The sequence below is a fragment of the Manis javanica genome, chromosome 8 (assembly GCF_040802235.1).
Source record: "Manis javanica isolate MJ-LG chromosome 8, MJ_LKY, whole genome shotgun sequence".
In the NCBI taxonomy this organism is placed as follows: Eukaryota; Metazoa; Chordata; class Mammalia; order Pholidota; family Manidae; genus Manis; species Manis javanica.
This window is the reverse complement of record NC_133163.1, coordinates 1,899,325-1,925,967: the sequence shown is the minus strand read 5'-3', so window position 1 is coordinate 1,925,967 and position 26,643 is coordinate 1,899,325.

The window sequence follows — 26,643 nt, the reverse complement described above, 5'->3', positions numbered from 1 at the left end:
GTCCACAGCCTATCTCCTTGCCATCCAGCCCAGGGGACACTGAGGGTTTGGAGAGGCCCTGAGGAGCTGGGAGTCAGGGGAGGCCACACCCAAGGTCACCCAGCGAGCCCACATCCCCGATACTGCCCTTTGCCTATAAGACCAATAACTGGTTGCCATTCTCCATTCAGAGCAGATGTCCTTGGTCTCCAAAGGCGCCCAAAGTGGTGGCCGTGCCCTGGGCTCTCTGCTTGGCCTCCAGCAGGTGTTGTGCCTGCATTGCTCCGCCCCACTGCAGGGGCTGACTGGAGGCTGACTCCAGGCACGGCCGGGCCATCTGAAGCAGGGGTCACAGTGGGCAGACCCAGGCAGTGAGTTTGGGCAAGTCCTCAACCTTATTTGTTCTCATCTCTGAGCTGGGGGTGGCTACCCCAGTCTGTGTGCGTATGGCCCCAGGCTCCCTGGAGCTGACTGTGTGTGGGGGTGTTCTGGGGAGGGCAGCCCCAGAGCCGAGGCACGGGGAGCCTGGGGCTATGGCTCAGAGAGCCGTTCCTGGGGCCTGCAGGGGTCTCTGTCGCTCCCCAGAGCAGCAGGCCTGAACAGGAGATTTTCTCCACAGGTGTGGGCCGCAGGTGTGTTTACACCGGTGCCTGCGGACAGGGACAGGGCAAGCGTGCGTGTCAGACGCCTCAGCTTGGGAAACGCTTTTCAGTAAGAGGGAACCAGCATCAGGAACCAGCACTGTGCAGAGCCAGTGACCCTCTCTGTGCGTCCCTCAACCCAGAGCCCAGGGCCGTCGGCGCCGCTTTCCAGGGTCTCTGGCTGGCAGGGGCTGAGCCCTTGGCCTGTGCCTCACATAGCCGGGCTGTCCAGGGTTGGCATAGGAGTGCAGGGCGGTGGGACGGATGTGGCCTGGACACGGGCTCCGAGAGCCTGGTCTGGCCCCGGCTGCCGGCTATGCGGAGCAGAAACTGCGCCATCTGCCTCTGGGGTGATTTGCGAGGGAGCCGACGTGTAACTGCGTCCTGAATCATGTCGGTGTGGGGCTGTCACACATGTATCTCGAACAGGCTTGTTCCTAAATTATCTTTTATGATCACCAGCGAGTCTGCGGGTAGCACACGTTCGCACCAAGCCTAGCTGCTAGTTTGTGGCAGCAGACATGGCATTAATTATTGACATGTTGCCCGCCTCCCTGCCACCTGCAGTTAAAATGCATGGTCCAGCCGCTCTGCAAATATTGATTCTGACCCAAGCTGATGTTGTCCCCTTAATATTATTATAATGAGGGATAAAAATCAAATTCCCTTTGCTGAGACACAATCATTCTTTTGTGCCGTTCCTCACGGTCTTTCTTTCCCCAGGTTTTACCATAAATTATTCTATTCAATTAAGTAAACTCACACATAATGGCATTTTGCAAACTGAATAATTTATTGACTGTGTTTGGCAAAAGGCTGGTTTGGTTTGGGGTGGGCAGGAGGGGAGGGGGCCGGGGGGCTGGGTTTGGGGCGACTGGACTGAACAGGGGCTCTGGGGGGCTGCCGCTGCCTCCCCAGGGCTCAGGCTGTGCGGGTGGGCAGGGCATCCAGCAGCGAGAGTTGGGCGCGTCCCAGGGAGGCTTGGAAGGGGCTGGGCTTCAGCTGAGGGAGGAGAGGTGGGCATTTCAGACCCAGGGCCTGGGGCTGGGGCCTTGGCAGCCAGAGTGAGGAGCTGAGAGTCGGGACCGGGCCTGTCCACTCCCCGCCTGGCCTTGGCCTCAGCCTGGCTTCCCAGTACCAAGTCCTGTGGACATTCACCCAGGGTGGGCGTAGTGAAGTGCTCGAACTGCAGCCTTGAACAACCCGTGTGTGCTCACCGTCTGGAGGCCGGAGGTCTGGGTCTGCGTGTCGGCCAGGCTGGCTGGAGGCGCTCAGGCCTTCGCTCGGCTCCTGCGCACCGCTGGGGTCTGTGTGTCCACGCCTCTTGTCGTCGGAAGGACGCCGATCAGACTGGATTGGAACCCAGCCTCATCTAACATAATCACCCCTCCAAAGGCCCTGTCTCCAAATAGTCACCCCCACAGTGCTGGGGATCAGGGCTTGACCACGTGAATTTAGGGGGTGCCGTTCAGCCCATACAAGCCTCCTGTGGCCTGCTCGCTTCTCTGACAGGCCTTCGCATGTCCAAGTCCAGCTGCATCTTCAGTCTCTGCCCAGGCACCTGTGGGTCCTGCCTGGTCCTCAGGGGCCCTGCCCTGCTCACCCAGCCTCGCCCCACCCCCTGCATCTCCTATGTCCGAGGCCTCGGATGGGGTTGTCCCTGCCCATGGACCCCATGGTCCAGGCAGATAAGGACCCACACGTGGTACCAAACCTCCTCCCGGCTCCCTGCTGGGTGCAGAGTGAGGGACTCAGAACCTGGGCTTCCCGGGGAGCAGCCTCCGTGCCCCTCACCCTCACCCCGGGCCTTCCTCCTCGGTGTAGCCAGCTCGCCCAGCCCCTGGGGAGCCAGCTGGCTGCTACTCCCTGCGGTGTCCCCAGCCCCCTGGCTGCGGCGACCTCGCCTGTCCCCCACATCTCCGTGCTGGGCACCCCTGGGTCCGCCTCCTGCTGATCCTGTGGCTTGAACTCCAGGCCCATATACCCTCCTGCCCTGCACATGCATCCCCTTAGATGCCCCAGGGGCCTCTGTTTTAACACACACCAAAAAGAACCCATCGCTGCCCCTACCTAGCACCTGTGACCCCATGCCAGCGCAGAGGCCACCACTGACCCGCAGTCCAGGCGAGGAAGTGGGGCCCACCTGGTGTCTCCCTGACCCCTGTCACCTCTAGGGCCCTGAGTGGTGCCAGGGCAGGTCAAAAGTCTCCGTCTGGACAGGCCTTCTGAGGCCAGAGAGAGCAGGCATCCGCTGGACCCCAGGCTGGCTTCTCCTTGGTGGCCCTGGGGATGGCTGGGGGGGCGCAGGGATTGGGGATGATGACAGTTCATGGGCTCTGGAAGCAGCCCTGTTGAGGCACCTGGAAACGCAGCTGGTGCCAATCACACTGATAATGAGTCAGGTTCCTGGGCATAGGCGGGGTTGCTCGCCTTTCCCAGGGAGCCCTCCTCTCGCCTTCTGCACAGCCCGCCTGCTGCCCAGAGTGCACCCCCCATGGTTGCGGCGTGAAGGGCGGGCCTGGGAACACGCTTGGTGGGGCCGCCCTGAGACCTGGGTGCCCCGCCCCCAGAGCCCTCGCAGTGAGAGCACCTCCGAGGACGCTTGCTGCCCTGGGTGAGTTGGTGCTCCAGGCCTGAACTCTGGGGGCTATCCCCGGGTGGTGTCCCCGAAGGGGGCCTGTGCTTCCCAGTCTCTGCATTTCGCTGAGGACTAGCAGGGGCACCAAGAAGCCTGGACCATGACCTCTTGTGCAGCCCGTGGCATCTGCGGCCCTCCAGCTTGGAAGCTGGTGGCCGTAGAGGGGGGCACCAGGGAGGGCCGGGCTCTGCTCTGCAGTCTCAGCTCCTGCCTCCCCCTCTGGTGGGTGTGCGGCCCAGGCAGCGGCCGGCTGGCTCCCCATGTGTGGCACATTGTGCACCATAAGCTCGCGGGCTGGGGAATGTTTGTGTGATGCTAATTACGTAAACATGGGGCCTGCTGGAGCTGCGCTTCCCCAGAGCAGCAAATGCAGGACAAGCGGCAGGGGTGAGGCTGCTCCTTGCCAGGCAGGCGCCGGTTCTGGGTCAGACTGCCGGCCGTGGCTCCCGGGGCAGGAGGGCTCCGGGCTGTCTGCACCCCCTGGCAGTCGCTGGTGGATTGGGACCGGCTTCTTCCCTGGGCATTCGGATCTGGGTAGGCGTTGCTGCATCCTTCCTGGCTGCGGTGCAGGCAGCTGCCCCGGCTCCCCTCCCACGCCCTGCCCGACTGGGTCTGGAGCTGGGCCGAGGGACACGCTGGCCACCAGAGGTGCCGACCCGTGGCGGGTGTGCAGAGTATGGCTGGGCGTGTGTGGCCTTCCTCGCCCTCAGACCCCTGTGTGCCCAGCCTGGTGGCCTGGTGTGGTGGGGACTCAGAGGGGTTCCCCACTGTCCTCTGTGTGGACCATTGGGCGAGAGGTCTCTGTGGCCTCTGGCTTTGTGGCTGGTGTGGACCTGTGGTCCCTATGAGCTCACTCAGGGCAGGGGTGAGCTCCCTGCCTCTGGGGGTGTCTGATTAGCCCGGCGGCAGAGCTGCTTCCCGGGCCTCTGCTAGACAGCCAGTGGTGTGGGAGGAGTTTCATACCTTCACTCAAGATGGCTGGACAAGGGCAGCCCAGAAGCCGCTCATGCACAGAACGGTGACCAGCAGTGTCTCGGCGTGTGACGGAGGCAGGAGCAGAAGGCTAGAACAAGGGCTCTGTGTACCCCAAGCCCTGCATCCCGGGGTGCAGAGGCCCCAGGGGTCAGGAGGAACCCTGGCATCAGACCCAGTTCCGGGTCAGCGCAGGGCAGAGGCGGCCTGCCCCCTTTTCTGTGTTGCTTGTATTCTCTGCAATGGCCTGGAGCTGGTTTGAAACAGATGGAAACAGTTTAAATAAGTGTAAGGGATCGCACCTGAAGGTTGCATTTCTAATGCTCAGTAACTGCCCTGCCCGTCCAGAGCACGAGCAGAAGCTGCCTGACTGGCTCGGCCTCAGAGCAGACCCACCGTTCAGACCCAATTCCAGCAAACGGCACTCTGGTTTCTGACCCAAAATGGCAGGTGGGCAGCCGGCACGGACGAGGGGCGCTTTTCGGGCTGGTGGGGGATGTGGCTGGCGGGGCAGCTGGCAGGAGCAGGAGTGGGACAGTTCTCCTGCTCGTTGGCGGGGCAGCCCGACCCGGGAGCGCCTCTGCCCCGGCCCTGGGAACGCGCCCTCAGCCTCTGTTGAAGCTGAACGACGGGAGGCGCGGTTAGAAAGATTCTTATTTCCAGCCGGGATACTTAACACCCTGGAGCTACACTCTGGCACCTGACCGGACGGTTTGCATCCAGAGGACATCTCGGAGCGGAAGCCGGAAGGAGGGGAGGCTGGCGTGTGCGTGAGTACCCGACAGCTCTGCACTGGCTCCGTCATTCAGGGAACGGCCGCCCGCGAAGGCTGGGGGCTCAGGGCGCCAGGCTCATCCTGAGGGCGCTACAAGAGTGAGATCGTCCTGTGCCCCCGGCCCCCCATGAAGGGAGGTGGCATGGGGGCTGCATGCGGACAAGGCTCAGGCTGCCTGGCGATGGACTGCCCGGGGTCGGGGGGTGCTGGAACCACCCCAGCGTCCTGCCTCCCTCTAGGTATTTGCTGGGGAGACAAGTGCTTTGAGGAAGTGTTTATTTTGGTGTGAAAAGGCCACCCGAGTCCCTGGGTGGCCCAGAGGGGGCCACCCAGCCTTGTCTCTTCTGACTGTGGGACAGGGGGAGGGTCTTCTGAGGTGTGGCCACCTGCTCCTGGGGATGGCCTTGGGCTGCGGGGGGTGGACAGCCCAGGGACCCCTCTCCCTAGCCCTCTGACTGGCCTGCACTGCTAGGGGTCCTCCCAAAGGCACGGCTCTGACACTGGCAATTTCCTTCTCTCCTGAGCGGTGGTGTACTGGTCAGCACGGGCTGCAAGCCAGGGGGCTTGAGCAACAGACATCTATCGTCTCCCAGTCTGAAGGCTGGAATCCAAGGTCCAGGCATGGGCAGGGCTGGGGTCCCAAGGCCTCTCTGCCCCGTGTGCCCACTCAGCTGCCCCCTGTGCCTGTCTGTATCCCATCTCTTCTTACAGGAACACCAGTCATGGTGGGTCAGGGCCACCCGGACCCCACTTTAACTTAACCACCTTTTTAAAGACCCACATCAAGTACATCACCCCAGGGGGGCCAGGGCAGTGCACAGAGGCCCGGGCACATGGGGCTGGTCCCCACGTCCAGACACCCCTGCAGCCTCAGCGTCCTGCCGCACAGCTACCGTGTGCCCAGCCGGGTTGTTCCTGGGCCTGGGGCTCTGAGGCCAGTCCCCAGACGACCCCAGGATGGACTTCAGGGCAAAGGATTAAGTTGTCCGTGGCAGTAAGCCTCAGTGAAGCCCTTAAGTGAATTTTACCAGTGGATCAATTGCGTAATGGCTTCCGGGCTGGCTCGTGGCCAGCCCCCTTCTTCTCTCAGTGGCCCCCTCTCACAGGGTCCCCTAGCTCTGCCTGGCTTTTGTTCTCCTTGGGGGGCAGGTGTCCTGGGGGTTGGGATGCAAGCCATGAGGTGATTCAGGGCATCTCTGGGCTGGAAATACCATTAAAGAAAAATGGGTCCTGGGCCATCTTTTGGTTTTTCCATTAAATCCTGTTCGTTTCCATTTCATGAAATGGTTTTCTAATCCTATTTGTGACATGTCTGTAAGCCACAGATAACAACGGGACGTTTGCATTGGGGGGCGTGAATGGTGGTGAGGAGCCGTCTTCCCCAAAGATAATATTAGGCTCCTTGATGCACTCATGCTTCTGCGGTTTAAAATTTTTATATGGAGTTTAAACATTCTCAGCCAGGTAGGGCTTTCCCCCTTCTGCTAACTATTAGGGACAGATTACATTTAAAAGAGATTTAATTTGTCAGGTTGTCACGAGCATTAATGGAGGATAAATTATGCGTGTGAAGGGGAATATGGTGCTTTTGTCTTGCATGCGGGGCTGTTCTGGGCAGCAATGGCACAATTAGCAGCCTAATATCTCATGCTGGGCCTGCGCCCCCTCCATCTGCAACAGTATCATCAATTACCCCTAGGGGTGCCTTGCTCAGAGGGGTGCCTGCAAAGCTGCCCATGGATCCCCTTACGCAAGGCAGGGGATGCTCGGGGTTCAGCCAGCAGCCCCTCCAGGGAGCGGGCTGGGGCAGGTCACACAGGAGGTGGGGCAGGGGCTGGCCCTGAGCTCTGTTGTGCGATGTAGGAGTGCTGGCCATGTGTGTGTGTGTGTGTGCACGTATGTATGCCCAATGCAGGCGTGCCGGCTGTGCACATGTGTGTGTATATGTGTGTGCTTGTGTATGCACAGCGAGTGGGTGTACATTGTGTCTGTGCACGTGCATGTGTGTGCCTGGGGGTGAAGGGTGAAGCATGACTCCATCCGAACCTGTGTGTCAAGGGGACCCAGAGGTGCTGACCGTGTCCCCCTTCTGGTACGGTGGGTGGGGCTGCCAGGGTCTGAAGCACGTGGACCCACTTGCAGGGTCCTGGGCCCACGGGGGGCCCTCCTGCTCAGAGCCGGGGGTAGGCGCCCCCAGCCCCTGGCTCACACCTCCCCGTGGGAGCTGCCTTGAGCCTGGCCCCCCTCTGGGCCTCCAATTAGAGCCTCTCAGGGGAGACCTGGCCCGGCCCGGGCACCTGGGTCCCCTCCAGGGAGAGGACGAGGATTAGGGCACCAAGCCTAGCCTGATCTCTGTTGGGGCTCAGCCTGTGGGCACTCTGCGTCCTCGCAGTGGGGCCTGTCTGTCCCCGGAGCCTGCAGTCACAGAGCCCCTTGGCAAGGGGGCAGCAGGGCACATCTGCGGGTTCTGGGCCTTTGCTCTTGAAAGACTACCCCAGGCTCCCTGGCTGCACCGCCTGCCAGACCCCTGCCCTGGGCACTGCCGTGTGTACGGACGGGGGGGTGTAGCCAGGGCGTGGGGTCCCTGAGCTGCCAGGACCAAAGCTGCCCCTCCTGGGTGGCGTCTCTGCTGAGCTGGGTACTCAAAGACTGCTAACTCCAAGTGGACGTGCTGGGCAGGGGCTCTCTGATCAGGTTATGGGACTTGGTGGCCCAGCAGGGGGCTGCTGAGGCTGTGGCTGTGGATGCTGAGGGCAGGAGGGGCCACCTGAGCCCTGGCCTGGCACCCTCCCCTGGCAGCCCCAGGAGCAGGTCCAGGCTTACCCGTTCCCCTGGCACTGCGCAGACTGAGGGGAGGTCACGGGGACCAGGGACACTGGGCAGATGGGGAGCAGGGCCCTTCTCTGCCCCTACCCCACTCTGGGCCCCACTTCCCTGCACCACAAACATTTTTTGGGGAGGGATGATTGAGAGACCCCATCCCTGCTCCATCTACTCCTGTGTGGCCTTGGGGGTCACTGAGCTTCTGGGGTGAGGCCGCCCTCAGTGCGACGGGAGGAGGAGGCCAGGCTGGAGCAGGTGCCCACCCTGCTTCCTCTTGGAGGTGGGGGGTCCTGAGTTACTGTCTTCCCCGAGGCGGAGTCATAAACCAGCCATGTCCAGATGTCTCCTCTAAACCGCGTCGTCTGCGTCTCCCTCCCTCGGTCCCAGGTCTCCCTACTGTTCAGTACTGGTTCAGGGTTGTTCCTGGGAGGCGCCGAGAGGCTGAGATGGGAGGGGGTGGTGCAGGAGGCAGCCTTCTCGGACCCTGGCTCGGGCTGCCGGGACCCCAGGGCCTGTATGCCCTCTATGCGTGCGTGCCCAATTTAGGATGAACTGGTGGTACAGCTGGGCCCCACCCAGTGGGCAGGGGCACGTGGCAGCCTGCAGAGGCCAGGCGGGTGTGGGCCTTACGGGGAGCGCATCTGTCTTCTGGCTGAGCTCCCGCCAGGGGGGCAATCCTGCTGCTGGGGCCGTGCTGCCTGTGAGCCTCGTGGCCAGCCGGACTGTTAAGAGCCCTATTTGCATCCGCCATGGCCCAGCGCCGGCTTGGCCCTTCCCCTATGGCTGTCCTGTGGGTGCTCGGCCTCCTGCGCTGTGGGGAGGCAGATTGCCATGGTGTTGGCCGCTCCTGCCTCCGTGGGACCAGCCTGTCGGGCCTCTATGGGGCAGCATCAGCTCTGGCTAATTACTCCACGGGAATACAAAGACCTGAGCGCCAGGACAGACGGGCAGATGACAGTCCCCTGGTGCCCATGGGCACCTCCCATTTTGAGGTCAGGAGATGGCCAGGATGCCCTGTGGACCAGACCCTGGGTGGGGGGCTAGTGAGACAAGGAAACTGGGGGTGCCTGTGCTCCAGGGATACAAGATGCTGCTGGCAGATGGGAGAGAGTAAGGCAGGCGTGGCGCGGGAGGGGCTGGAGGAAGTTCAAGAAAGGAAGGAGAGGTCGCTCTCAGCTTGGAGAACCGGGGGCCACCCGGAGGAGGTGGCATGCGCCTCAGTCCCCCGTTCCTGGTTCCCTCGCTGGCCTCACATTGCCCCGCCCCGGCTCCTGCTCTCAGGCCTCTGGGCCTGCCTGGCGGGGGCTTGCGCCTGTGGTCAGTCAGAGCCGTCAAAGGGAGGCGGAGGCTTGGGAGCCCCCTAGATTCCCACTGCAGCGCTGGTCAGGGCCACGGCCCCAGGTCACCGTGCGCCCGGTGGGGTGGTGGGTGGGGGGGCTCTGCTTGGTCGCCTTTGTTCCGCCCCCCGGCGCTGTGGCAGGGAGGGGCGCTGGGGCAGCAGAGCGTGGCGCAACGGAAGGGCGCTGCGGGTCGCTCTGCAGCTCTGTTTCCTGGGGGTCGGAATGGTGCAAAGGTCATGAAGGACGGGCTCCCTGTCCCTGGGGCGGGTCCTTCAGTCAGTCCGTCCACTTCTCCCGCCCGCCCTCACATTCTTCCTGCCGCGCACTGACCCGTCCACTGAGCCTCTGTTCGTCTATTCCCCCCTCCCTTCTATCCACCCTTCCTTGTACCCGTTACTTCTTCCAACACAACTGTGCCTAGTTTGGTCCTAGACTGTGGGTCACACATTCAGGCCATTATGGTCCAGAGTGGTGGGGGGCCCCAGTGAGGGGGGGCAGAGCCTCGGAGGCCCCAGGGAAGACCTCGGTGTGGCCTGGGGCCCAGGCAGGGCAGCCCTGGGAGGATAGAATAACGGTTGGGCCGAGCGTCTTTGGGGTGAATGGGCAGGGAGCCGGGACAGGGCATTCTGGGGTGAGGGCATCTAATGAGGGGAGCAGGCAGTGTGGGGGAAGCCGGGGAGGATTCCTGGGAGGGGCTGTCCCTGTGCAAGGATGTCCCTTCACAGGAAAGGCCGGCCATGTGTGCGTTTCCTTGGCCTGGGGCCTGCAGACCCTGGGTGTGTCCAGCCTCTGGGCTCCCCACGGCACCAGCATCCTTTCCTGGTGTGGCAGGTGTGCCCGTCCTGTGTTTGCGCTGCTCTGTGCTCTGTGGTGACACTTCTTGGAGGTCTTGTGAGCCCATTTTATGGTGTGATTGTGTCCATTTTATTGTGAGGAATCTGGCCCAGGGCAGCCTCAGGGGGTGGTACCAGCTCTGAAAGCCGCCCGGAGGCCCAGCTGGTCTGACGTCTAGCGTGCTGCTGGGACATCTAAGGGGCTCTGGCCTGCATGGGGGCCGGCTCAGCAGCCTTCCCCCTCCCCAGTGCCTGCGGCCCCGCCTTTCCTGCTGTGGCATCACTGCCATCTCCAGGTGTCTGGGCCCTGGCCGTCCGTGGGGATCCCACAGCACCTTTCCCTGCCTGTCCCTTCTTGCTCTCTGCCTCTTGTCATTTATTCATCTTTAGGGGACAGAGGGTGAGCACTGTCACTGCTGTCTGGGAAGGCTGGAGCCTGATGCAGGAGGGGACAGCTGCTTGCACCCTGTCCACGCCAACAGGAAAGTGGGTACAGAGGAGGGTTTGGGGTTGGCCAGGTGCTGCTGTCAGGATGGCGAGGTGGAGGGAGACACAGTCACCACCCCACAGCCCTGTGAGTGTCAGGGGCTCATTGGGGGCCGCTGAGATCAGAGAGGGTGAGGTCACCGAATGGGCCGTCCCACGGCCATGTCTCTGCTCCAGCCCTGCTGAACCAGGTCCTCAAGCTGGGGCCCTTATTCTCCCTGACTGGGGTCTGGGCCCATACTTGGCTGTCATGGCGAGGCCTCACTTGGCCTGTCCTGGAGGTGGGTTGGTCCCTGAATGGCCTCCGTCCATCCTGGTGGCAGGGTGGTTCCCCGGAGAAGCCCTGGAGCCCAGGCCAGCACAGCCCCTGCTCACTGCATCCTTTGAGCTTTGCTCGTCTCTCTGGGCCTCCGTTTCCCCACCTGTCCAATGGTGATCATTTACGTGGCAAGCACGGATGCCCTTCTGGGCCTGGGGAAAACTGCCATGAGTGGGCAGACCCACCCCGGCCCCATGGAGGAGACGCTCTGGTGGGTGAGGGCCGCCAGTCATGAGACACATGGACAATGCCCACTCAGGCAGCCCCGGGCTGTGAGGATGAGGCCAGGTGCCGGCAGGCTTGGAGGACAGTGCCAGGTAGGAGGGGTTGCTTCAGGCTGGAGGTTCTTGATCGGACCCTGCTTGTTGGGAGGCCTGGCAGGAGGGACGGGTATGTGCAGCCCCTGTGTCCCCCAGGCCAAGGCAGCCTCGCAGGCCAAGTGCACCCGAGTTGCCGGGGGGTCCGGCTGCCTGCCTGCTGCCCAGGAGGCCGTGCTGCGCCCCCCACCCCACCCCCAGGACTGCAGCTTTCCCAGGGGACCAGCAGCACCAGGTCCAATGATGAGTCGGCCCAGAGCACTCAGGTTGTCTCAGCTGCTGAGGAGCATTGCTGTGTGTGTGTGTGTGCGTCTGTGTGAGCATGTGTGTGCGTGTATGCATGTGCAAGCACCTGCCTGGGCAGGGAGGGGGGCTTGGCTGACACTTACGAGAGGCTACAGGGCGCTCAGCCCTGTGGGTGTCAGCTGAAGGGGACCCAGTTCTTGCGAGCACAGTGACACGACAGCCACACTCAACACGTCCCTCCCCCAGGAGCGGGTGGCCAGGGGCAAGGAGAGAACTGCACCCCCCAGCTCGTGGGGCTGAGCTGCAGGTTCCGGCCCTGGAGCAGGATGGGCATGGCTTCCGCTTTGGGGTCTTCCCCCAGGGGCCCTGGGTACTGGCTGCGGATGCGGCGTTGGCCTGGGCTGGGCCTGGTGGGAAGCTCTTTCACGGGCATGTTCAGGGGCGCTCGGCCTGTACCCTGCCCTCTGTGTCACTCTCCCTTGTAAACTGTGCATGGGTGTCACACAGCGGCACCCACAATGGGATATCACCTGAACTGATGCAGGGCGGTGCCCCTGTGGCTGTCTTTGCTCCCTATGGAGGCTCCCGGCTCTGCACCCTCACCTCTGTCTGTCTGTCCTCTGGGCTGGCCAGGTTTGGGAGGGGGCTCTGAGGTCCAACCCCTCCCCAGCCCGGCACCACCCCCTGGCAGAGGGCTGGGTGGAGGTCCGGGGGCACAGTAAGGCTGGCTACCCTCCGGGGAAGCCAGTCTCAGGAGCTGTTTTGGCCATCTTGGCCCAACTTGTCTCCTGCACGAGGGGCACCAGGGGCTTGGATGACCTGTGGATGGCGGGAACAGGGTGGTCAGCTATGGCCGACTCTGTCCTCATGCCTTCCCGCTGTCCAAAGCTGGTTAGAGAGGGTGGGGACCGCGATCTTCCTGTTACCACTGAAGGGATCGCCATAGAAACCCAACGAGGTCTAATTAGACACAAGTAAGTGCTTCCCAAATGTGTTTTAATTACAGCTCTGCCAAAACAAATGTCACACTGAGGATTCCATTGCCGTGTGAGTGAATGGATCGGTGCCTCTCCTCCCAGCATCCTTTACGTCTTTGACACTGTTTTGTGCCAGGACACAGCAGGACCTTGGAAGTGCTTGTGGAGGCTCCCCACCCCAGCCCAGAGGGGCATCAGCATCTGGGGCTTGCAGAGTAGGATGGGGGTCGCGGGGCATGGACGGTGAGGAGCCCAGAATCCGAGGAGGCAGGATTCAAAGTGCCAGCAGGCTGGTGGCCATGACAGGGGCCTGTCTGCACGTGGTGGGGCTAAGGCCAGGGCTGGGGATGGGCTGGGGAGGGGTCAGGAGGGCCGGCGGCCTGGGCAGGAGAGGGGCTGCGCAGGGCGCACCAGGATGTGCCTGCACCAGGCAGCCTGGGCCAGGACCAGAAGCCCAGCAGGTGGGCCGGCCCCATGCTGGGAGGCGGGCCCTGGGAGGGGGGCGCGGCTCCTTTGCCTTCATTCCCTTCCTGCCTCGCAGGAGACTGGGGCCTCCAGCGTGACACCGGAGGACAGGCCCCAGCTCTGCTCTCCCTGAAGGGCAGATGCATGTGTGCCCCCCACCTGCAGGCCTGCTGCTCAGGGGGACACCATGGCGTTCCGATTCCTGGGAGAGGCTCACAGGTGACAAATCAGCAGAAAGATCCCGTGCTGAAGGCAGGATTTATCGTGGAGCGTTGCTCTACAAATAGTCAGCTTTAGAAACAGACTTCTCAGTACATAAATCCCTGGGCTCCTGCCTTGCAGGTGAGCTGACCCATCTGTCTGGAGGCATTCTCAGTGACAGATCCAGTGGCTTTGGGGACACCACGCGTGCTGGGCCCAGGCCGGTGGTGAGCCTGCTGCTCTGTTTCTTGGGTCTGGGGCATATACATCCACTCCCCACCGGCCCAAATGGAGCAAGGCTGCACTGAAAGGGTGGGCGCTGGGGCTGGATCCTGACTCACCAGGCAGGGCACAGGGGAGGGACTGGGCCAGGGCGGCCCTGGTGCCAGTCTGTCCGCATTCTTGCCAGTTCCCAGTTTTGTGACCATGGGTGGGTGGCACCGCTTCTCTGCTTCTGTGTCCTCACTGCTGAAAGGGGCTGCAGCGTCCCTGTGGATCCATGTCGATGTGAGGATGGGCTCCCCCAGAAGAGCACCCCAAGACTTAGGACTAGTGATGGACTTGGAGAGTGATCCCTGGGTCACCTGCAGATGAGGTGCCGAGACATGGAGGGAGCCCACAGGAGGGGCCTGGCAGTTGCTCCCTCTGGGGGCCACCAAGAGATGATTCGAAACACGCCGGGGTCCTCCCACCTGCGGTGGCTGGGGGGCTGCTCCGGGACCCCCTCAGATGGAGGGTCGTAGGTGTGTGTGGCCAGATGCACAGGCAAGCGAGCGCTAAGGGCTTGCGACCGGATACCCCTAGCGTCTGCCACAGTCGCCACCCAGGCCCCAAATAGGTTTGGGTGGTGTGGGACCCTTGTGCACACTCTGGGGGTACTGAGCACACAGCCCCTGGCTTGGGAGCTTCATGGATCCGCGTGGGCTCTGAGCCCAGCTCCTGGACCCCAGGCCTCTCCAAGGACGGGAGGCCCCCCGACCCTGCCGTGCTCTGGGCCTATCATGTTCCCTTGTTGTTCAGGCCTGACAACATTTGGCCCTGAGCTGCTGGGCCCTGTTTCTATTAAGATTGTTAAGCACCACTGACTGTTGTGGGGAGAATGGAGACTGGTGCCAGGATCCTCACCGCCTGCTGCGTTCTGTTAAGGACACAAGGGAATTGAAGGTGGGAATTCATAATTAAGGTTATGAATCCACTGACCTCTAGACAGGGAGATTCTTGGGGTAGGAGCTGAACTAACCGCATGGCTTTTAAAAGTGGAGGGTTTACCCCAGCGGGTGGCAGAGGGTATCAGGGATTGGAAGCAGGAGATTCCACGTGCCACTGCTGGCTGAAGTGGGGGGTCACCTGACAGCTGGAGCTCAGGCCTAACCTACAGGAACTAAATCCTGCCAAAACTCGGCAAGACTGCTGGTAGAGGCTTCCCAGGACTTTCAGATAAGAAGCCTGCCAGCCCACAGGGTGACCCAGCCTGAGCGGTGCCTGGGCCACGCCCCAGGTGTCTGACCTTCAGACAAGGAGTCCTCAGCAGGTGTTTTAAGGCGTGAGTTAGTGGCTCTCCACCACTTAGGCCCAGAAGCAAATATATACTTCGTTGATGGGGTATTTTTCTGGAGAATACTTTTTGTATTAGCTGTGGCTGCTGTAACAAATTACCCCAAACTGGGTGACTTAAAACAACAAGCGCTTTCCTTCACTGCTCTGGAGGCCAGAAGTCTGAAGTCAGTGTCACTGGGCTGCAATCGGGGTGTCTGTAGGCCGGGCACCCTCCGGTGGCCCCAGGGGGGATCCCCCTGCCTCCAGTTTCTGGTGGCTGCCAGCCTTCTTTGGCAGTGGCTGTATCCCTCCAGTCTCGGCCGCCACTGTCACATGGCGTCGTCTTCTGTGTGTGCCATGTCTCCCTTGGCCTCTCTCAGATAAAGTGCACACGGAAAATCCGGGATAATCCAGGAAAACCTCCCCATCTCAAGAGCTGTAAATTAATCATGTTTGCAAGGACCCTTTTACCAAATAAGGTCATACTCACAAGTCCTGGGGTTGGGACCTCTGGTCTTTGGGGCCACTGTTCAGCTCAAAGAATCCAGTGCCCTCATCAATTTTCTATGTGGAACAGTTAAATCCCATTTCCACCTTCCTTTTCATGCGTGTGCAGCCACCCAGGGTCCCCGGGGTCTTTTCCGTGTGCCTTCTGCAGTGAGCGCTGGCACTGAAGTCCTGCCTGGCGCCCTCCTGGGTGGGTTCCCGCCTGGAGCCAAAATGGGGCCAGAAGACTTTTGTCAAATTGCATCCAAGCTTTTGCCGTGAGAGTTTTAGCTGTTGTCAATTTGAGTTTGTATTAATTATTTCTACCAGTGAGTCATCGCGCGTGTGACAAGGCTGGGCGTGCAGTTTGACTTCTGGCAGAGAGAAATAGCTGCGATCCTCCACGGGGAGAGGGGGGAGAGGGGGGAGAGGGCTAACCGGGACCTGCTTTCATTCCCTTGACACCTCCTCCTACCGCCACTGCCGCTTTACACCGCAGAATGAACTGGAAAGAGGGCTGGTAAGGCCGGCGGGCAGATGACCCCATCCGCAGGACCAGGAACAGCCCGGCTTGGGGAGCAGACAGCGGCTGCAGATAGCATCCCCACTATGGCCCTCTGGGGGGACGTGCAGGGAGCCAAGAGACCAGGAAGCCGGCAGTGTAGCACTTGGGCAGGGCCATGGGCTCGGGGCCCCTGCTGTCTTGCTCACCCCCCAGGGGCCCCCAAACCCCACACTAGCCAGGGAGAAAGGCCATAGCAGGGTTTTGGGACCTGCTGGGTCAGTGATGACCTGGGAGGAGCCATCAGCTGGGGCGGTACCTGCCCTGCAGGCTGGGAGGGGTTGGGAGGAGGCATGATGGCCCCCTGGGTCTGTGGGGGCTGTGACTAGCCCCTACCCCACCCCGTGACCTTGCCACCTCTGGTCACTGGAGCCTCCGGGCAGCAGGAGCAGAGGGCGCTCTGAAGAGGTGACACCCTGTCCCATCGGGGTGCCCGGAGGCACTGAGCCTCCACTGAGAGCACCGCTGACGCTGCCAGCTGGATTGCCAATTGTCGAGGTGCCTGGCAGTGGGGCAGGTGGGGGCACAGGGGAGTGGGGGCCGTCCCGGCCCATCTTTCTGCAGAAACACCAGGTCTTGGGTCCTTCCAGCAACCAAACTCCCTCCCCCACTGTCCTGCCGGGGGGCTCCAGCCTGGGGCAGGTTCACCGTGGATTCAGTGTGACCTAAGACATGACAGTAGAACGTTCCTGGGGCGAAAGGGTTACACCCAACTTTATTCCCACGGTGGCAGGTCAGTCACTAAAATCCTGTCCACTCAGAGCGCGTCTGCCTGCAGCAAGCCTGTCTCCGCCTCTGGGCCTCTGTCCTTGGCGCTGCCACCACTCCAACCTCTCTCTGCTCTCCTGCAGCCATGCCACCGTGTCACCCAGGGCACTGAGTCAATAACAACATATTCCCCACACGTGTGTAGTGAGCCAGCCAACCAGGGCCAGGTGAGAGTCCTGGCCACAGGAACCTTCATTTCATCCACACTTACCAGGCTTGGAGGGCAGGAAAATCCTTTTCTTCTTGCTCCTGGCAAGAGAGCGCCCTCGAGGGGTGGGGAGGACGCTACCAGCCTGGCCTCTGCCCAGGTGAGCTGGCGTCTGTGTGGCTGTCTGAGCCAGGATGTGACCAGGTCCGCCCTGCGTCTCAGTCAAGAGCTGGGCTAGGCCACAGTAAGGAGGGAGGGAGCACCACATCACGGTGATGGATCCGCGGGGACGCTGGGGTCGGGGGGGGGGGCACGTGTGTGTCCCCCTCCTAAGGTCCTAATGTGTCCCTTCCTGCAGCAGGGCAATAGGGACACTGCGCTGTGCTCGAATGCTGTGAGTTGGACATGATCCTGGAGTGGGGTGCTGGCCTGGGTCCTCCCAGGGTGCTGGGGAGCCCGGGGTGCCCCACAGCAGCAAGGGCTGGGGGTGTTGCCTGGCAGGGACCGGGTCACAAGTGGCTGGGGCTTGAGGCTTCTCTCTCTCTGCAGGCCACCAGGGAGGAAGGCCTGAGCCCCCTCCTAAGGGCCCCCGTCCCTGCAGGGGAGGGTGCGGGTGGTGCCCGCTGTGTGTGGGGCTCTTAACAGGCTGGGGCAGCCAGGGCAGGCCTGGGGAAGCGTCAGCACCCACATGGCCGCCTGTACTGGCTGGTCCCAGCTCACCGAGGAGTGTCTGCAGGATTAGCCTGGCACTGGAGCAGCTCTCGGCTCCCTGGGGCAGGGCCTTTCGTCCGGCCTTGTCTTGTCCTGCCTGGCTTCCCTCAGCCCTGAGGGCCTGTCCGATCCCAGCAGGTGCCCTGACTCCTGGGGGAATGGGGCAGACCCTGCCCAGGGCTGTGGGACGAAAGGGTTAGGAGGCCTCTCGGGAGAGCCCGGCAAGTCCTGGACACCCTGGCCTTAGTGTCCACACTTGGTAAGATCACCATGGGGGTCAGGCTGAGGACAGGTGACAGGCGCCTCCCCGGCTGCCTCACAGGCTGGCCATGGTGTGGATGGTGCTGGGCTAGAAAACAGGTTTTGGGATAGCCAAGCCTAAGAAACCACTTTGCTTTGGAAGGGAACCGTTTACATGAAAATCTCTCTAGAATGAAGCACAGACCCGCTGGTTTTCTTAAGCAGGAGGCACAGAGCCTTGTTGGGGGCCCCTGGGGGGATCCTGGGATCCAGAAGACCTGGGTCTGCAAACTGGCCCAGCCTCAGCCCACCAAGGGAAAGGGATGGGTAGGCTGGCACAGGCTGCGAGTGTTTGTGGATTGAACTGGACCAGATGCAGGGCGCCCAGTGCCATCCTCGGGGCAATGCAGCTGGACCGTTAGAATGTTCCGGAAGTGTGCCCTTTCCTTAGAGAGGGTGGGAGACCTCTTAGACGCCTCCAGCCTCACCTGCCCCTTCCTCCCCTATCACTGTGCCCGCCGTGAATGGTTTTGGTCTCACTGTCTGGAGCTCCACGGCGGTGTTGGGGGCACAGCGTGCAGCGCACAGGGAGACATTTCTATTCCTTCTTGAGAACTTAAGCATTACTGTTCTTTAAAGCAGACGTATAATTCAGTTCTCTGAGTTTTTTTAAATAAAGGGGATGATTACATGTCACCATTAATTTTTGGACATTTACTATGTGAATTGTTTTAAGTTAAAAAAAAAAGTCAAATGCTTCCATTAAAAAAAACACACAACCAAACAAAAATTGTGCAAGCAGCAGAGCTGGAACTCAGATTCCTCAGATCCAGGTGTGTGGGGCTGTGTCACACTGGGGTGGCCTGGGGAGGCGGTGCCTCCTCTCCTCGCCCCCTGCTCCTGGCCCTTCCTGAGCTGCCCAGGGGCTTTGGTCCTGGGGCCCCGGGGCTTAAGCTCCGCAGGCCAGCACTGAGGGTGGCCCCCATTATCTCAGCCCTGCCCCGGGAAGATCAATACATAATTTGCATTATGCTGTCCCATCTCGCCTTTTATCAATATTTAATGACAGGCCACGGGGGCTATCCGTGGCACGTCCTCCTGCGGCCCCTTCTACTGTGACCGGGACAGGGGTCTGGGCAGGTGCCCGAGCTCACGGCTCAGCCCCTGGACGGGTTTCTGGTGGCTGGTGATTGGCCGGGCAGGCGAGGGGCCTGGAGCCTGAGCGTGGTGATGAATTTTAATGAAGCCCCTGGCTGCTGTGCAATTAGGGGCCTGAGGATGTCTGGGTGGGCTCCAGATGGGAGGCCGGGCCATAGAGGGGAGAAGTGCGCTCACCAGGGAGAAGGAGGCGGGGCTGGGGGGTACTCAGTGGGAAGGAGCCCTGCGTTTGGTTCAGCAGCTGCCCAGATCCCGCTCACACCAGGGTCATGCACGGTGTCCCAAAGGGACACCGAGCAGGGACCACCCTGCTCCCCACCCCCCACAACAATAACACAGGTCGCTGACCACGCCCCATTCCCTTCGGAATCCAAGCATCTCTGGGAGGGCGCATCCTGGCTGCAGCCACAAAGCTGCAGCGTTGAGTTGTGCTGGCCGGAGACCTGGGGCAGGGCTGTGGGTGAACAAGGCAGCAGGAGACAGTGCAGCCATGTGGGGGACCTGAAGACGGGCATGCAGGGCCGGGGGGCGGGGGGCAGCTTCCCACTGCATCCGCATAAATGGGGGAAAAGGGGAGTGGGTAGGGGGTGTCAATTTGCAGCTGCCAAGTGTCTCTGGGTCTAGATTCCACGTCTATAAATAGCTCTACCCCTTGGCAGGCTGGTGGCAGGGAGTCCTGTGTCCGGGGACTGGAGCTGGCTGGGAGGAAGGCACTGCCGTGCTGATGGCAGCTTGCTCCTCTGAGACAGGGAGGCTCCGGCTGGCTGTCACTCCAGCTGCAGATTCATAGCCCTTCAGGAAAGCAGTGGACAGTCCTGCTGACTCGGCCCCCCGTGGCGTGGCTCTGGGGTGCGGAGGACTGGGGTGGCCTGGGCCTGCTCTTTGGGAGGCTGGGCTGGAGCAGCTCCCGTGCCAGGCACATGCCCTCACAGGCGGGGCAGCCCCGGGGCCCGGGGGCCTTCTCTGAGCCAGCTGCCTGCACCTTTAAGGACGGAAGGGGACACGGGGGAACTGCCCCGGGCTGGGACACAAAGTCCACTGCAAGCTCATTGGCCCAGGCTGGCGGGAGCCTTCTCCTGGGGTGGGCTCCTGCTGCCCTTCGGTCCGTCCACTGCTGGGGCAGCCAATCAGGAAGGCAGGGTGAATGGTGTTCCTAGGGCAAGAAACCAGCTCTGCGGTGGGTCCTCCGGAGGGAGAAGGGGAAACGGTGTCAGCAGGGGAGTCAGCCACGCTTGGAAGCGGCCACAGATCCGAGAGCTGACGAGCAGGGTGCTCCCCTTGCTGGCCTCTGGACAGCAGCCAGGGGTCCTAGTGCTCCGTGCCTCGGTGTCCCATCTGCACCTGGGACCACGGCAGCTGCTCCTGGAGGTCTTGGGACAGTCGGGAACGCCTGGCAACCAGGCCCTGGAAGCGTCCTGCACCCCTCGGCCCCAGTACCCAGAGCCCCCTTTTTCGCCCTCTGCATGCAGCACGCAGCCTCCCTGGGTGGGCACTGGCGACTTGCTTGTGGAGGACGCAGCCTCACGGACAACAGTGTCCTTCCCCAAGGCCTCTCTGCCCCTCTGCTGAGCAGAGCTCATTCCCTGAGCACCTACTGTGCATTAGGTCCAAGCTGGGTGCCAGGTGCCTGAAACCACCTGGGCTGGGGTTGGCTCACCCTGAACTCACCCAGCCAGGGGCCTGTGATGGGGACCAAGGGGAATGGCAGCAGAGGCTTCCCCATGTGGGGCCTCATGGCTTGCTTCCAGGGAGGAAAAAGCAGGGGGGCTTCTCGGTGTGGAGGTCCCTCAGTGCAGCATGGGGGGCCCTTGGTGCAGGGTGGGGGTCCTTGGTGCAGGGTGGGGGGCCCCCGGTGCCGGGCAGGGGCACTTGTGACACACCTACAGACAACAGCATGGTGGCCAGGGCCCCAGGCAGGTGGACACCGTGGGGCCAGATGCCAGCTAAGGAGGTGGGACCCCATCCTGTAGGTGGGAAGGGTGGCCTGGAGGCTCCAGAGTGAGGGTGGCCATTGCAGGTCTGCATGTGGAAAGAGCTCTCTGGGGCAGTGGTGGGCCTGGCACTCAAGAGGCCCTCTGCCCGCAAATTGTGGGTGCTTGGGTCTCGGCTCTGCTGGGAACCAGCCCCAGCAGGTGGTGAGGCCCCTCCTTGGAGACCTCCACCGTATCCACCAGCCACACGCTGCCGCCTGAGGGCCAACTGGGTGGCCCTGAGCCTGGCTGCCTACTTTGCAGAGCCGCCTCCTGGGACTGTAGTGAAGTGGCCTCTCTGGCCCTGACAGAAAAGATAAAAATGATGAAATGTGTGTTTTCTGACACAGAAACCCAGACTCCCATGTTTCGGGTAATGGAAAAAGATTCTTCCCACTTTCCTCACATGTGGTCACAGACCCGCTCTCCCCCTCACCCCGGGGCCAGCTCCTGCCCGCACACGGCTCTGCCTGGGTGCGGCCCCCACACGAGGGCGGGGCGTCTGCCAGGCGCTGGGGAGCTTTGGGCGCCCCATGCCCAAGAATGCTTGCCTGTGAGCCTGGCCCTGGAGTTCTGCGTCTGGAGCCCCCCACCAAGGTTTGCTGAAGTGCGCTGGCCCAGGAGGTGGGGCGCGCAGGGTGTGGGATCCACGCTGTGCCCCCTGGTGGTCAGAGGGAGTCCCAGGCTGGTTCACCAAAATGAATCCCCATAACACTGCCTGGGGCACGTGTAGTGTGAGGCTAGCCCTCTCTCCAGGAGACACTGTGGGCAGTACTTGCCAGTTTCCGAGGTGTGAACACCCCACCGCAGCCAATTTCAAGCTACCCAGCTTCCTGGCTGTTGAGTGTGGCTGGCAGGGCCTCGGGAGGCCTGTGAGGATGGCGCTTATCCCGGGATTTGAAGGCTGGAATGTGGCATGTGAGCGGCACGCAGAGAGCCCCTGGCTGGCACACTGGACTCAGCCTTGTCGGAGACCCACAGGCAGAGCTGGCTGAGGCCGGCCCTTCTGTGGCATCTGGGGATGGGGTGCCCTGAGGGCCTGTCCCAAGCCAAGCCCTGCTTCTGCCCTAGAGCCATCTCGGACCCAAGTGGGGGGCCCTCAGCGGCCGGCCCTGCGGAGCCTGGCGTCTTCTCCCCACTCCTCCCTGTTTCCCAGCTCCAACCCCCACGCCTGCTTCCTGGTCTGAGTTGCCGCTATGCTTGGGGGCAGCTGTGCCTGGCTGTAAGCGGGGTGCAAGTCTCCTTGGTCCCTGCTCCCCTGCCTTCTCTGGCCACCCCTGGCCTGGTGTCCGGGATTGTTGCTGTGGAGACCTGCTGACCTGGCGTGTGGGTGAGGGGGTGCCCGGCCCAGTCAGCTCCTTGGTGATTTGCAGAGGCTCCGGCGGGGGTGGGGGGACCCTGACCAGCCTGACTGCTCTGGGGGCCTGGGGCCCTCGCTTCTATGGCTACCTCCCCTTCCCAGGAAGCCACGCGTCCTCAGGGTGGTCAGCCCTGGGCGCAGAGAGGCAATCAGGTGAAATCGAGGTTAACGTTTCCATTAGACCCAGATGGATTTTCATTGACTGGAGGGAGCAGTGCAGGCGCCGAGGTAGGAGGGGCGGTGGGCCTCCTGCAGCCGCCCCCCACAACGGGCCCTGCGGGGCACCACTCCCGCACCTGCCCCCCCACTGCTCTGAGGGCCCCGGATGGGAGGCCACCTTCTGGGTGACCTGCAGGAAAAGCAAAGACGCCCCAGGGGCCTTGCAGCGCCCCTGGCCTGACACTGTCGTGGGGGGGCCGGCCTCCTGTCGGGTCTGGTTTCAGCCCTGCTGCTGCGCGCATTCCCTCTTCCTCCCCACGCCTCCAGCCTGCTAATGAGGCTTTGCTGCCTGATATCTGGGGAATGTCTCCACGAGATCTATCGCTTCCCCTCCCCCTCACAGGAAGCTCAAGGGGTCAGATTTGATTTGGTCCAGGCCACGAGCGGAAACCTGCCGGAAGGGAGGTCTGGGCAGGGGGCTGTGGCCCGGAGGCCGGATGCCAGCTGTGGACGGGCCAGACATTGCTGGCTAACCAGGCGTGTGGTCTGAGGTGGCCTGGGAACAGGTCCTTGGCTGGCACACGTAGCCCTCTGGACTGGCAAGGTGGGCTTCTTAAGCCTGGGAGGTAATCCTGTTTCAGACCTTCCTGGTCACACCGGGACAAGTGACAGTCAGCCTTGGGCCTGGGGACACCAGGCCCTGTCCAGTGCCTAAGACGGTCCTGCCTGCATGGGTCAGCCCTGTGATCTGGGCAGGGTACAGGGCGGCTGTGACCTGTCCTAGGCCTGCCCTGCCCACGCCTGTCCCTGGCTCCAAGGAGGAGATGGAGGAGGAGGGGCTGGGGGGACAGCAGCCCCCCAGGTGGGCCTGGAGCCTGGGCCAGGGTCAGGGAGAACCGGTGGTCAGGAACCCTGGCCCCACATGGTGCTGGCAGAGGGCTGGGCGACTGCAGGCACATGTACCCTAGGCTATTGAGGGACCTGCCCCTGAAGGTCATGAGTCCTTGGGGTGAGGCCGGAGAACCTTTACAGATGCCAACTGGGCCAGACCTCACTTACCCTCCACAAGTGCCACCTTGTAGGTGGGTCCACCTTCCTTTCCCAGGGGAAGGGACAGTGGCTCAGTGGCTCAAGTCCCCCACAAGGGCCTTGCTTAGGGTCAAAGGTCAAAGCTGGATATGAAGTCAGCCCTGCTTGCCTGAGCTCAGAGACCACTCTGGTGGGTGGGAGTGGTGGGCACAGAAGAGTGGTGGCCAGTGTGGCCATTTAGTGACCCAGACCTGCCCTGCCAGGTGTGGGTTTACCTGGAGACACTGAGGATGCCAGCCAGGCAGGTGGGTGGAGCCGGTCTAGGCAGGCAGCTTGGGTCCAGGGGTCCTGCCCATCCCTTTCCCATGGGGACTGCTGGGTAAAACATGAAGGGTGCCTGAGCCCTGCAGAGTGGGGGACACCGTGGTGGCTCTGGGAAGCTGGAGGTCTATGAATGGCAGAGGGACTCTGTATGAAATCACCCTTCCCCAGACCCCCACCGATCCCCGCCTGGGGTTGAGGAGAAGGCACCAGGCTTGAGGGCAGGGTTGGCCTGACCTGCTATGTGACCTCGGGTGAGGTGTCCAAACTTCTTCAACAAAGTGGGGCTAAGGGGGGTGTTACGTGACCATTGCTGATGGATGGCAGCGCCCTGGCTCCTGGTGCCCCTCTGCCCGCCATCACCTGGCTGTGCTTCCCCCTGGGACCAGGGCTCTGCAGCCCTCAGGGAGGCTTGCTTCAGATCCACCTCTCGCACCCACTCTGGGCAAGGGGTGTACACTCTCTGGAGCCTCCGTTTTCTTTAATGCTCATGACACAGGGAGGCGGTGGGGATCAGACATGATGAAGCTCCGCGTGTCTCTTCCATGCACCTCAGATGACCACACGTGTCTTGAGTAATGCTGGGCGGTCTGTCTGCCTCTGACTCCAGGACCCTGGCTTTGCAGAAATTGGGTTTGCAGAAATGGTGAGTAAGCCTCCATGAGGATGCTTCCGGACCAGCCCAACCTGCTCCCAATGCTACTGTGGACATTTCCCCACACCTGCCGACTCTGCAGAGAATCCTTGTGGTGTGGGGGCAAGGCAGCCAGTTCACTTCCCATTTCATGAAGGCCATGTCGCCCCCCAACTGAGGAAGAGGTTTTCCCCGGGAACAGGGGAGGGGGCTGCCGTGCCTTTAAGACAACACAGGTTAAAATTAAGGATGCCAACTTCTCCCTGGTGTGTGCCTGGCCTGCCTCAGCAAATACACAATAAATTACCATTTCCCAGGCCGCCTGCGCCTGGGCTTCCAGACGGCCGTTGTCTTATTAACATTTATGTTTCATTTTGTATGGCTAATATTGTCTTAGAGAAATTAGGGGGAGCTTATTAGTGTTTGATTTAGTGGCAGGAACCCTGGTGAGCATGTTTTCAATTCCAATCTGGTGGTGCTGGCTGCAGAAGGCTGGGGTCCCCCACTCCGTCAAGGGCCAGGGGACGGGGTACTCATGGACTCCTCAGGGCAGACCTAGGTAGGTCTCCCTGGCTGCTGGGGACAGTGGTCTGAGGAGCTGATCCCCTGGGGGACGTGGGGCAGGGCCTGGGGCAGACACGTCCTTGCCGGGACACACGGGCTGGTCCGGGGACTGCAGTCTCTGCTCCTTGCTGGCATGCTTCTGTGAGAACCAGGCCTTAGAAACAGCCTGCAGACCCGCCAGCTGCCGTCTTTCGCCTGGCATGTGTGCCTGCGTTATTAATGGGGCCAGGCCAGGAAGTGCAAGACTGGTTACAGCCCTCAGGGCCCTGGGGACTTGGGTGGGGTTGTGTCTACACTTCCCATGCGCTCTCCACGCACTAGGCACCCGGCACACAAACTGGAGTCCTTAGTCCCCAGGGACTCCCAGAATGCAGGAGCCAGGGTGGGTCCCGTGGGGCGGGTGATCATGCAGTTGTGTCGGGGAGAGGGTGTCTTCTCTAAGAAAGAAAATATAAAAAGAAAAATAACCACATTAGTTCCAGGGCCTCGGAGAGCTCATGTGAGTGAAGGGGCGGCATGAGCCCTCCTCGGGCGCTGGGCCGATTGCCCTGCACGGGGCTGTCATCCAGGCAGGGACCCTCCCCGCCCCCAAGGAGGAGGACTCCACGGGCAGGACAGGATCAGTCACAGCGGCCGGGGCTAAAGGGTTTCCTGGACCAGACCTGGACACTGCGTGGAATCTCAGGATGGTCGGACCCCTGGACTGGAAGGGTGGGAGGCAGCCGGCCTTCACGGGCCCCTGGGACCTGGGCCCAAAAGGCTGCAGGAAACTCTAGGCCTCTTGCCTCCAGGCTGGGCTTCAGGTCTCTCATTGGTTTGCTCCACATCGTGGCAATCACAAGGCTGGAGGCCCCTGAATTTTGCCCCTTACAACTGCCCTTGCAACAGCCATGGGGGCGGGGAGCTGGGAGAAGGACCTAGAAAGAAGTACAGGGCTGAGATCAATACCGGCTTCTTCTCTGACTAAGCCCAGGCTACTGTGGGAGCTCAGAGGAAGGTGTGCTTAGCTTATCTGTGCAAATAATGGGGAGTTTCATAGATGAGGGGACATCCGGACTGGGTCTTGCCGTGTCAATAGAAGTTCAGTGGGCACTGCTGGAGAGAGAGGTAACTTGAGGGAGAGGCGTGGAGACCTTAAATGGCTTGAGAAGAACAAACTGTTCAAAAGGTCAGGGCATGGTCCCCAGGCCACGGGGATGGCAGGAAGGCCGGAGAGCCTGGGAGGAAGCCAGGCCCTGGACCGAACAGCCCTGGACTGCGGGACACTCCCAAAGCCCTGGCCTGGCTTCCTACCTGCTGGTCACTGGCAGGTGCCCAGACCAGAGGTCTGGCCAGCTAATGGCAACTGCCACTGGTGCTTACCATGCGCTGGCCCTGTGCCAGGTTCTGCAGCTCACCCGAGCCCTCCGGCACCCTTTCCAGATTCAGGTGCAGAGGCAGCCTCACTCAAGGCACTCAGCTCAGCAGGCGGGGCTGCAACTTGAACCAGGCCTGTCTGGCCCTTGAGCCTGTGTGCTGGCCTGGATCCGCCCATCACCGTGCCCTGAAGCCCGCTGGGGGCCACACTGCCAGGTTCTCATTCCATGGATTTGACTGTGAGGCCCACTGAGAAGGGCAGGGAGCAGTGTGGGCCACATGGTGCTGAGGATGGCAATGAACACAGCCACGGGAGCAGGGCCACGGGAGCAGCAGCCGTAGGGCCTCCTCCATGGGGCTTAGCCGTGGGGCTGGAGCCACAGGGGGAGCAGCTGGGGGGCTGTAGGGTCTGGGCAGGCAGCAGAGTGCTAGGGAGCTGGGCAGATGCCCCTCCTGGCTGCCCACCCCACGCCTGCTCTGTGCCTGGCCCTCTGACAATCTGGCCTGCCTCCCACAGACCTCATGACAGTGGCCCCGTGGTTGGGGCTCTGGCTGCCCTTACCCTCATCCTGGGCCAGAACTGGCCCTGCCCTGGCCCCACGCTCTCTCCTGCCTGTTGGTGCCCCTGC